The 12460-nt window shown below is 49.4% G+C and overlaps 1 pseudogene; it reads right to left on the reverse strand.

The window, feature by feature from the left end:
* Positions 1 to 10649: 10649 nt before the first annotated feature.
* On the reverse strand, positions 10650 to 11453 carry LOC123849433 (small ribosomal subunit protein eS6-like; annotated as a pseudogene).
* Between the last annotated feature and the right edge of the window lie 1007 nt (positions 11454 to 12460).

A 12460-nucleotide genomic window follows, 5' to 3' on the forward strand; every position in this document is an offset into this window, starting at 1 on the left:
ACCTGAGGTGATTCTGACTGGAAAACGGGAACTTAACCCCTAGGCTATATAGTCGATCAAATTAGGAAACAGGGGTGAAGTTTTTCCACAGAGCACAAGGCCCTTCCTCAACATGTGATATTATTCATATTAGTCCTGTCATTATTGTCATCTCTAAAGGCCCAGGAAACCCGAAACACCCACGAGGTGCGGGGAGTGTGGTAGTTAGCCGAGGGGAAGGAAATGCTCTTGGCAGGACGACCGTGCCAGTCAGCTGGATTCCACAGCAGGGCTGGAGATGTGTGTTGGCGACTGCGTGCTGGAGCTCAGGCATGCCATCAGCATCCCTGAGGGACCAGGAGCAGGAGAGGAGCACGGGCTCTGGAGTCAGACAGATCTCCGTTGTAAGCCCAGCCCACTACCTGCTGACAGTTTGCCTAGGCCAGGGCCCTCTCTGGCCTCAGTTTCCTTATCTGTAAGATGGGGGTGAGAGTTGAGTGCCCTCACAAGGTTGTTGTGAGGAATACCTGTGATTGTTACTGAGGGAGTTTAGCCACTAACCGACCCAGACCACGTATACCCACATATACAGATGCTAGGGAGTTAAGGGGGCTGGTCCTCAGAGCCCATGCGGGGCTCCTCCAGGGGATACCCTGAGCACTTTGGGAGAACCTAGGGCTGTGAGTAGTGCAGGGGGCAGCCAGAAAGAATGGCTTTTCTGTGGCTTTGGGGCTGACCCTTGGGATGGTCTCCTCCAGGTCCGGGGGGGGGTCAGCCAACCCCGAGTGGCTCTTCACCAGCACCTTGGCCACCCTGCTCCAGAAAGCAGCCAGCACGGCTTGACTACCTGGCCTGAGGGACATTCACCTGCCTGATACCCAGGGCTCCCTGCTCACCGCGAACTCCCATGCCAGCACGCTAGCCCAACCCTTGTGGAAGCCCTCGAGTTTCCCTGGTTGACTTATTTTTTCTTATTTGAGCAATGGAAAGGGCATTGTGGACCCTGGCCTTCCTTCAATACTCCAAGCACCCCCAGACTAGTGTACCCCCAACAGAACTCCCTGTCTTTTCTGCTATTCCCCTCCCCCACCACCACCCATGCCTCTCTCTCTCCCGCTGCCAATAGTGCCTTTTCTTACTATAGTGGCAATGACTTACACATGGCCTGCCATAGGGACTAGGAAAAGGAGGGAAGAGAACATTTCTTGGGTGTCTGCTACTGCCAGGCCCTGGACATGCATTACTTCATTTAATCCGCGCCAAACATTGGCTTCTAGAATGATCAACCCCATTTAGCAGATGAGGAAATGGAGGCTCAGAGAGGGGACCCAGGTCTGCCTGATGCTGAAGTCTGGTCCCCCAACCACTCTCCCTTCTGGGACCTCGGCACTCTCTGCCCTGAGGCAGGACTCACCCCCTCCCTTAATTGTAATTCAACTACTTGTGATATTTTGGTACCAATTAATATTGATTTTACAATTGGTTTACAGAGATGTTGTTTTATTACTAATATATTTAATGTGCAAATCAATAAGAACACTTGCTTGGCCCTCTCCCTGGAAAGTAATAAAATCAAATATCTCAGGGGTAAAATGCTATCTGATCCGTGAATGGCAAAGCAGATGCTTAATGTAATAGTTAAAGACTAGGCTGAGAGCTTGGCAAAGCCAACCCACCTCCCCCAGCCTGGCTTTCGAGGCTGCCAGAAGGCTCCCTGAGCTCCAGATCTGTGGGGGATGCCACAGTGAGGTTCCCTCGAGCTTTTGGTGGAGGGGCTGGGGCTGAGGGAGACAGGCCTTTCTCACCAGAGGGACCAGACAGTGGGACCATGTTGCCTTTGGGGAGCTGCTTTGTGCAGACCTACTTTTACTGCCTGGCTTCTCCCTGCTACCTGCCCCCCCTACTCTCTCTTCCTTCCTCTTCCATTCTATCATCTCTTTTTGTTTATTCATTCTTGCATTCATTCATTTGTTCATCTGATCATTGGCTTGTTCTCTCATGTGTTCCTATCCATTTAATCATCCAACAGATAGGGACTGAGCCCTCATTCCAAGTCAGGCTGGGAGCTGGGGATGGGGAGTAGAGCTGGGGACCAGGTGTAGGGTCCCTGCTTGCCTCCTGGAGTCCCCTGTCAGATGGGGGAGCTGGTTCCCTTTGTTGTTTTGGTGACCTGTTCCACTCTGTTCCACTGCTTTTCCTCTGTTTAGTGGCAAAGGCTGAAGCAGAGGGATACCATTGTACTTGGCTCCCTTGGGGTCTTCCTGTACTCAGCACTTCTAGAACTCCCACCCTGCCTGGCTGGGTACATAGGGCTGGGGGTGCCCAGGGATCAGCACTGGGCTGGGGCAGCAGCCCTGAGGTGGACACTGCTGCCTGGGGTGCCCTCAGGTACCTGGATAGGGGCTATCCAGGCACAGCCAGTGTGGGGGGGTCCCCCTAAGACCTCCCAGCCTCCATATGCTGCTGTCTCTGCTCAGGCATCCCCCTGACCAATGGTGAGATACACCCCCCACCTGGTACTGCACTAGGAACACAGCAGGTGCTCAGTGTGGGATGAAGCCTCTGAGTCTGGTGTTGTCCCAGGCACATTACTTCCAGTGCTCCTAGCACTTGGGGAGGGAGATATTACCATCCCCACCTGATAACAAGGGAAATAGACCCAGAAGAGTGAAGGCACTTGCTCAAGGTCATACAGTTAATAGACATTAGAGTTGAGGCTTGAATCCAGGTCCCTCTGACCCCAGAACTTGTGCCTCCTTCCTCACTGAGGCAGGGTGGTTGGGACAAAGCCCCAGAGCCAGACCTGGGTTCTAATCCTTGCTCCTCCCATTGACAGCTGTGAGCTCAAGCTTATGAAGAACCTAGCACATAGTAGGTGCTCATCTCCACATGCTGTGGCCGAGTCTTCTGGATGGGGCTGTTGGCAATGAAGTCTTTCCTGAAACTGGTTGTAAGAGACTGCAGAGGGTCCAGATGGTGCAGGGTATGGGAGGACAGGGCTCAGGAGAAGTGCAGCCATCTGGGACAGGAAATGTCACTATGCCTCCCTCTCCTGGGGTCCTTTAAAGGCTGGCTCTGTCAGGGCTGGGGGCTTCGGCCCGGGAGTGGGCATGGGGGCGGGGAGCGGGAGCTGGCTCCCCGCTGTGATTTATGGGGGAACTGGTAATGAAGCCGGCTGGCAGTAAATAATCAGACATGAAAATCTTACCATTTAATTAACCAAAAATAAATGACCAAGGGCCCTGGGAAGAAGGGAGTCTTGGCTACCCCAGAGTCAGCTGCCGCTGTGGGCTCAGAGTAGAGCCTCTCACTTGCTCATTACTCATTCATTCACTCATTGTGCATCATTCATTCCCGTTGGTACAACCATTGTCATTCCAATGGCATGTCATCACTCCCATTTCACAGAGGGGGAAGCTGAGGCCCAGAGAGGGAAGGGACCAGTTGAGAGTCCCACAGGAGTCAGAGAGCAACCTGGGACTTGATCTTGTGGCCGCTGTACCCAGGCTCATCCCCTCTTCCTGTCCATCTCTGCAGATCCTCCTGTTGTCCTCCTTCCCCAGGAAGGCCTCCTAGGTGGCCACTGCCCAAGGAGCCACTTAGTGACCCCAGATCTCTGGGCAGAGCTGGGTCCCAAGCCTTCCTTGCCTCTCCTCACTTGCCTCCCCTTTCTTTCTTTCTTTCTTTCTTTCTTTCTTTCTTTCTTTCTTTCTTTCTTTCTTTCTTTCTTCTTCTTTCTTTCTTTCTTTCTTTCTTTCTTTCTTTCTTTCTCTCTCTCTCTCTCTCTCTCTCTCTCTCTCTCTCTCTCTTTCTTTCTTTCTTTCTTTCTTTCTTCCTTCCTTCCTTCCTTCCTTCCTTCCTTCCTTCCTTCCTTCCTTCCTTCCTTCCTTTTCTTTCTTCCTTTTCTTTCTTCCTTTCTTCCTTTCTCTCTCTCTCTTAACATTTTTTTGGTGTCTTGTTCTTAATTTGAAAGATAGCTAGCATTTCAGTTTGGAAGCCCTTAGCATGTACCAGATAATGTAGTCGGTGCTACAAAATTATCTCATTTGGTTTTCACAATAGCCCTGTGGAGTAACTATTCTTAGTTATCTCCATCTTCCAGCTAAGGACTATAAGGCCCAGAGAAGCACAGTGACTTCCCCAAGAACACATGGCTAATAAGAGGCTGGGCGGGACTGACGCCAGGACTGTCTGAGCATAAACCCACACTCTTCGTCAGTTCTCTCGACTGCCTCTGTGTTCGTGAGCTGGCAGGGCAGGGTCAGGGAAGCTGAGGAAACCTCAGTCTTAGGACACAGGAGGTGGACAATTCCTGCAGATCTAGAAGAATGGCTGGAATGAGTGGGAGAGAACGGACAAATGGAGAAGCCGGGCGCCTTCCACTGTGGTCTGGCTTTAGGGGATAAAGGTAGGGGTTAGGGGTGACTGAGGTCACACTCGGAGTCAGACAAACCCTGGTTTGCGTGTGGCTCTGCCACTCACCTTCTTTGTGGCCTTGGACACGTTCCCTCCCTGGGGTGAGTATAACCACAGGCTGCCTCCCACGCTGGTGCTCGCAGAGGGGATTACCTGACATCTCACAGCTTTGTGCTCAGCAGAATGGGCCAGGTAAGTGCCGAATAAATGTGAGCCAGTATTTTTTCCCCCTTCATGATCTAGGTTAGTATTAATATTTAATATGAATTTTTTTTGCAGGATTATTGTAGGACTCAGAGATAATATATTCAAAATGCCTAGAAGAGTACCTCATGTACATTGGGCATGTAATAAATGTAGGGATTCTTTCTATTTTGTAAAACATCTATCTCTTTATGTGCATATACACACCGAGGAAAGTCTGGGAGGAAACATACCAAAATATCATCAGTGATTTTTTTTTTCAGGGTGGTAGGATTGCAGGTGGTATTTTTCTTCTTTGTGATTTTCTGTGTTTTCCACACCCTTAGCCACGAGGAGCCATTGTTTTTGCACATGGAAGGCTTTTAAACAAAAACCAGAGACAACAAAAGCTGCCACGGGGCCACTGGGGCTCTCCCCCACCAAGATCCTCACCCCAGCTGCCAGCCTCCGTGGATTCCCCAGGGGCAGGAGACCTACAGAGTTTGAGCCGCTCTGTCCTCCAAGGTTCTTCAGCCCTGGACCTGTGGGTCTCAAAACCTGGGGACTGGGAATTCCAACTCAGGTCTCCTGCCTTGGGGGATCCCTGAGGGATGACCAGGGCTGTGTTACGACCAGGGAGGACACTCCTGACGCTCCCTTAATGTTGGGGGGCATCTCCAGGGTAGCCCTCCTGGTTCTAGGGCCCCCAAACCTCAGGCATGCCCTGGTTTCTTCCTTCCCACTCCTGGCCAATTGGCATACGGAATGTGGAGACAATAGGAGCTGAGTGTAACCACTGTTTACAGAAAAAAATGGTATAAGATTTATTTATTGGAAGGTGACTGAGGAATATGAATTCTACACTCCATTTAAAATGCTTTTTATTTCTCTCAGCCTTGGGGCTCAGAGTACATCTAATTCCACCCACAGCTATAATTCTCTCCCAAACAGTTCCTGCTGCTCCTCTGGGGTCCCCAGGAACCGAGTTAGTTTATGTCTGCCCCTGACGAGGCTCAGGCAGGGGCAGCGACAGAGACAGTTCCGTGCCACCCGGCGCTGCTGCTCGGGCCTGGGCATACACCCTGCGCCTGCACCCTGCCTGGGGCCCGTGTGGTGCCCACACGTCTTGGGGTGGCCTGAACTCAAACCGGCGAGGGGCCCATATCTCATGCTGGACGTGTTGATTGCTCCAACCTCAGAGCTAACAAACAATTAGTTTGTTAGTATATTTATCCTGTGAACATTGGAGTCTGTGATTACAAATCCAATAGAGGATTGTGGCAGCACTGGGAGATAAATCTGCGCTCCAGGTCTGGCCGTGTCAGCCTTGGGGGCGGGGGCACTGCCAGGGGGAGGGGGAGATATCTCCCTGCCTACCTATCCCTGTGGCTGTTTCTCCAGCTGCTCGTTGGCCTGTCTGTCTGCTAGCCTGCTTGTCCATCCACTTGTCTGACCTCTTGCTAGCCTGCCTGCCTGTCCTTCCCTCGACGCCAGGCCCCAGGGCTGCAGATGTGCATGAGAGGCTCTGAGCCCTCGAGATGCTCGTGTTCTACTTGGAGAGACAGCAACACCCATCCTAGGCGATCGGCGCTGTGATGGAGGGATGGATGGAGGGAGCACGGTGGGGTCTCCCGGAGGATGGGGCTAACTCTGCTCAGAAGGTCAAGGAGGCCTTGGTGGGCGCTGACCAGCAGCCGCTCCCTTTTTTCCTCCTCTGCCTTTTCAGTGTCTTTCCTCAAGGCTCTCCTGTCATGAAAACAAAAGCCCACTCCCCGCCCCCAGCGCTCCCCATCTACCCCCCCATCACAGTTCTCTTGGCCAGGCAGGTCTCAGCTCACCACCCTCCATCCTCCTCTGCCGCTCAGTAGATCCAGTTCCCCCCTTGAGGGGAAATCTGTGCTCTTATGGACACACATTCTCTCCACCTCTCAGCTTCCTGGACACCCCTGGACTCCCATCTCTTTCTGACTTCTAGTGCCTTCTATGATGCTGCAGTACCTACGCTGAGCTCCTGCCTCCCTGATTGTCTTCCAGCACCTTCGGGTTCCTGCTCCTCTGTTGACTGGCTGTCCCCAGGGGCCAGATCTCTAGCCCTCTGCCCTGCTCTCTCCCCACTTCCTGTGGGGGCTCCTCCCTCCTGCATCATGGCAATTCCTGCATCTCTGCCTGTAGCCCCGAGCTCTCCCACGGACCTGGGTTTTCCAGGTTCTTCCTCTTGCTGTGTCCCTGAACTCAGGACCCAGCCTGCCCCCCGCCCCAGTCTGGTCACCAAGCCAGAACTTGGGGGCGATGGGTCATCCTTGAGTCCTTTCCCTTTACCCCCAGCTGGGGGGGAGGTCATCCAGCCTTGTTAAGTTCTCTTTGAAATGCTTCTCACAGCAGCTCTCTCCATTCCTCCTGCCACTGCCCTGGCCAAACCACCAGCCTCTCTCACAGGCTTGTCTGCAATAGTCTCGCACTGGCCTCTCAGCCTCAGGTACATCCCCCATAGACCCCACGGTTTCTGAACCTAAATCCCAGCATCCCCCAACTTTAGAGGCGGGTATGGGCAAAAGCTGTAAGATGGGGATAATAACTCTTGCCCATTCGGGATGTTGGTAAGACTTAATGAGCACTCAGTGGTACTGGTGGCCCAAGTGTATTTAGCATTTATTATGTGTCTAGCACCATGCTGGGCAATTTACCTGATGGTCTTAGTTAATTTTCACAGCAGCTTTGTGAAATAGGTAATATTATTATCTCCCATTTTACAGACGTGGGGAGTAAGACTGAGAGAGTTAAACCGGATGTCTGAGGTCAGAAGACTGTAAGCGGTGGAGCTAGGATTTCAATGGGGGTCTTCTTGATGCTCAGGTTGTGCTCTTGATGGACTGTCTGTGCTGCCTCTGGAGGTGCGGGTTCCAGGGGGGCCTGCACCTGGCCCTAGCAGCAATCGGGGCTGTGAGCACCTGTCCTCTGCACTGCAGGGCTATCTGAGGCCTCCGCAGGGCAAACTGGGTCGGTAGAGAGGAACTTCAGGCCACTGCTGCTCAGAGTCCCACCAATCAATCTTTTTTTTTTTTAAGACATAATGCACATACCATAAAACTCACCCTTTGAAAGTGTGCATTCAGTGGTTTTTAGTCTATTCACTAGGTTTTACAATTATTATCACTAATTCCAGAACATATTCATCATCCCCAAGAGAAATTCCCATACTCATTAAGCAGTCACTCTCCACTCCCCTGTCCTTTGCCCTCCCAGCAACCACTGATCTACTTTCTGTCTCTATGGATTTACCTTGTCTGGACGTTTCATGGAAGTGCAATGACATCACATGTGGGCTTTTGTGTCTGGGTTCTTTCACTTAGCGTAATGCTTTTGAGGTGCATTCATGTCATAGCGCATGCTAGTACTTTGTTCCTTTTCACTGCAGAATAATATTCCGCTGTATGGGTACGTCCCATTTTGCTTATCTGTTCCTCACTCCATGGATGTTTGGGTTGCTTCTAGTTTTTAGCTACTGTGACAATGTTGCTATGAACGTTTGGGTACAGGTGTTTGCATTTGGATTATGTACAAGTGCACACGTATTTTTTTAAAAGCTTTTATTTATTTGACAAAGAGAGACAGCGAGAGAGGGAAAAACAAGGAGGGGGAGTGGGAGAGGGAGAAGCAGGCTTCCTGCGAGCAGGGAGCCCAATATGGGGCTCGATCCCAGGACCCTGGGATCACGACCTGAGCCAAAGGCAGATACTTAACAACTGAGCCACCCAGGTGCCCCAGTGTGCACAAGTATTTTTAATTCTCTTGGCACACCTCGGTGTGGAATTGCTGGGTCATATGGTAATGCTATGTTTAAACTTTTCAGGAAGTGCTTCCCAAAGGGGATCCCAACAGCCATAGTTTTCTGATGGGGTGGGTATCCCTGCTGAGACATGAGCAACATGTGTGGGACCCTGGTTAGGGCGCTCTGAGCCCAGAACTCTTCTCAACGTTTATCCCCAAGAGTCTGGAGGTCAGACTCTTCCCATTTGTGACCTTATTTAATCCCCAAAGATTCCCAGGAAGAAAAGTATTGTTTATCCCAATTCATAATTGAGAATATGGAGGCTCAACATGGTTAGGTAATTTGCCAGTGAGGGGCAGTTTAGTTTTGAACTCAGCTCTATCTGATTCCAAAATCCTTGCTTTAAACCCCAAAATGACACTGCCTCTTAGTTGGCCCAGTAAAGCCTGTGGGAAGAAAAACCAAGTGAAGAGGAGGGGCTTGGTGAAGCAGTGGTTTCTTCCGATATACCTTGGGCCTCTTGCCCTTTTGTTCCACCAGCTACTGGGGCTGTCCTTAGGAGGGTGGGGGATGGGAGTATGACTGGGCTCAGATCTCTCTTGTAGGCCCAACATGCTGGATCAGGTGGGAGAACTGAGGATCCAGAGAGAAAACTGTCAGGTCCAAATCAGTGGTAGAGCTAGGATTTGACCTAGCTATATTTGCATCCGTGTGTGTGTGCATGTGTTTATGTGTGCCAGTGGGGTAGCAGTAGTTGGCATGGCAGAAAAGGCCAAGCTATGTGCCCAGTTGGTAAAGGTGGATTTAAGTCAGGCCCACCAGAGTGCGTGGGGTACAGGAAGACTAATCCACTCCTATCTGGGTACCACTGTCCCCATCCAGCTAAGGAGGAATAGCTATGGATGGCCAAAACTAGGACATGTCTACTTTAAGGGTTGTATGAGGCAGTTTCCCTAGGGAATGTCTCTGCAGAGCCTCCCAGTGCAGATACCCTGGAAGACAAGGGCATAGTTCTGTTCTAATAATCTTTTCCTGGAGGAGAGAGTCACTCTGACAGGAAGAGGAGCACCTGAAAGAAGAAGTTTGGGATGCTGCCCACTCAATGACAACAGATAAGAGTAGATGTCCAGGGCCTGTCTTGAGAAGCATTTGGTAGCCATGGTCCAGGATACCCAATTTGCCATCCCATCTGGGACCCTAGAAGGACCCCATCAGCATCAGCACCAAAATTTGGAAGTAAGCAGGATCTTGGGGGCAACAGGAAGGGGACACTTGGGATACTGTGTCCCACTTGGCAGCTTGGTGAGGGTTAAGGAAGTTCCAAGGGTAGAGGGGTGCTGGAAGATTTAATGGGGAAGGACAGGACCCCACATTCTTTATGGATGAAGGTGGTATAGCTTAATGGGTCAGAGCTTGGATTCTGGAGTCAATTGCCTGGATTTAAACCTCCATGAGCCTCAGTATCCTCTTCTGAAAAGTGGATATCATAATAGTACCCACCCCAAAGGAGTTATTGTGAGGGTGTAGAGAGGCATAATGTATCCTAAGCACTTGGCAAAATAAGCACCCAATTAATGGCAGCTAAAATAGTTTAATACACATGAAACTGGGAGAAAGAGGCTCAGGGGAGCTGCCTGGGCATCTGAAGATGCAGGCAGGGTTCTAATTGGGCTCTGTCTTTGGCTTGGGTAGAGAATAACTCAAAAGCAGGAGTGCTGTGGGGCTGAGTCCCACGTGGTGCCTCCCCTAAGTTGGTGTCAGCCTCTGATTGACTTGTGTGCTGGGAGGACACCAACAACACCTAGTACTTTTATAGCCTTGCTGTATGCCAAGTCCTGTCCTATACTCTTTATAATCATTCACTTATTTAATCCACACAACACCCACTATGATAGGTTATATTTTATTATTTCACTTGAAGATGAGAATATTCAGGCATAGAGAGATTAATAACTTGTACAAAGTCACACCTATAGTAAGTGGAAGAACTAGGATTTGAAAAAAAGCAGTCTACCTCCCGAATCTTTGCCTTTAAAAGCCACTAGAGTTTACTGCTTGTACCTGGCTATGTTGTCTGGGCTGGGACAACTGATGAGTGGATCCACATGGAGTCTGGGGAAGGCTATCAAGGGGATAGGGAACAGCCAACATGGCCCAGGGAGAACCCCCAATTCTTTTCCACTTCAGTCATCCCTGATGAAGACTTCTTTGGTATAAATTGCCCATTGACTTGTATTTCTTTTTTGTCAATCACTGAGGTTGTTGAAGGCAAGGACCCTGGCAGGTTAACCTTGTATTTTTTTTTTTTGATGTCTGATCTTATTTATTTGTCACTCTTAGAAAATCTCATTTTTGACTGGACTCAGACTTAGAGGTAGAAGTTCTCAGAGAGGACAGCCTCTGTCTCTTGGCAATCTGTTTCTGGCATTTTTCTTTGGCCTCCTTCATTCTCTTGGCCAAAAGTTTAGCATATTCTGCAGCCTCTTCCTTATTTTTCTTAGTACACTGCTTCTTCAAAGCAATATGCTGACGTTTGTGCTGGAGGACACGTGGAGTGACAAGACTTTGAATCTTAGGCGCTTTGGTTCTAGGTTTCTTACCTTCTTTGTTTAGGGGCTTTCTCACAACATACCAACGGACATCATCTTCTTTAGAGAGATTGAAAAGTTTGCAGATTCTGCTGGCTCTTTTGGGTCCCAGGCAATGAGGCACAGTAGTATCAGTGAGTCCAGGAATATCCTTCTCCCCCCCCCCCTTTTTTTTACAATGACCAAGTTGAGAACACTGAGATTGGCATCCACAATGTAACCCCAAACAGATTTGTGCTTTCTCTCTCCAGTCCTCCTTGGTCTATAGCAGGAATGCCCCTTTCTCAGCAGCAGGCAGACATTGCTATGGGTCAAGACACCTGCTTCATGGGGAAGCCTTGTTTGTCATTACCACCACTGATTCAGACCACATAACCCTTCCATTCTTCACCCAGATCATCAGCAGCAACTTCTGTGGCCATACACTTCTCATAAAAGTATGAAGTTTGCGTTCATCATCCACTTCAATGAGTTTCTGGAAGCCAGTAGCTGGGAAAGAGATGTTCAGCTTCATCCTGAAGTAGACTACCACCTCCGAGGTGCCACAAGAAAGAACTAACCTTGTATGTCTTATGCCTAGTATAGTGCTGGGCTCATAGTAGGTACTCAGTGAACAGTAATTTTTTACTGTTGTTTGTTGATGATATAACTCTTATTCACTATACTCTTTGAAATTAGAATTTGACCTTCCACCATGAAGACTTATACACATGGTTTTAGAAAGGCTCAATCTATATATAGATGAGTTATGACCCACATATGAATCTCTCAGTCTTGGGTTTATGAAATAATTTCTGAGTTCATACACTGCAAGATAGAGACTCCAGCAGAATCTTCCTTTTTCTGTGAGTCAAAATACTTTTATTGTGCCATATCCCCCTCAAAGACCTCCCTCCACCTTGAAAGCTAGCTTGAATTTGTCTCCTACAGATGCCAATGTGGAGACAATCTTGTTCCATAGGAGTGATAATGGTCACTGCCATTTATGGAATACTTACTACTTTCCATAGCAGCTTCACCTTAAGAGTCAAAGTGGGCAAGACTTCTCCTGGCAGTCTAACCAGCACAAGCTAGGATATAGAGAGCCACATCTCAGGACCTTTATTGTATGTATGTATTTATTATTTAAGTAATCTCTACACCCCATGTGGGGCTTGAACTCATTATCCCAAGATAAAGAGTCACATGCTCTTCCAACGGAGCCACCCAGGCACCTCAGATCTCAGGACCTTTAGTTTCTGATCTAGGGAGGTTTGAGATGGTCAAGTCTAGCTGAGGGTCAATGGAGGCTTATGCCAGGCTCCATGGGGGCTGTGGGAAGGAAAGGTCCTGCCAGTAGAAATGTGTAGGAGTATCTGTGTCTAAAGAAACAATCTTAATGCTGAACCAGATATCCCAGTTGAGAAGCAGAAACCAAAGAAGCTAGGACACTGATTTTGGAGTTATTCATCCATTCAGCAGATATTCATTGAGAGTTTCTTCTTTGCATAGTCTGGGGATGGACACATAAATCACCAAGATAGAA

This window comes from Mirounga angustirostris, unplaced genomic scaffold, assembly GCF_029215605.1.
Source record: "Mirounga angustirostris isolate CCGP_5_RB_7025 unplaced genomic scaffold, mMirAng1.0.hap1 SCAF_15, whole genome shotgun sequence".
Taxonomy (NCBI): domain Eukaryota; kingdom Metazoa; phylum Chordata; class Mammalia; order Carnivora; family Phocidae; genus Mirounga; species Mirounga angustirostris.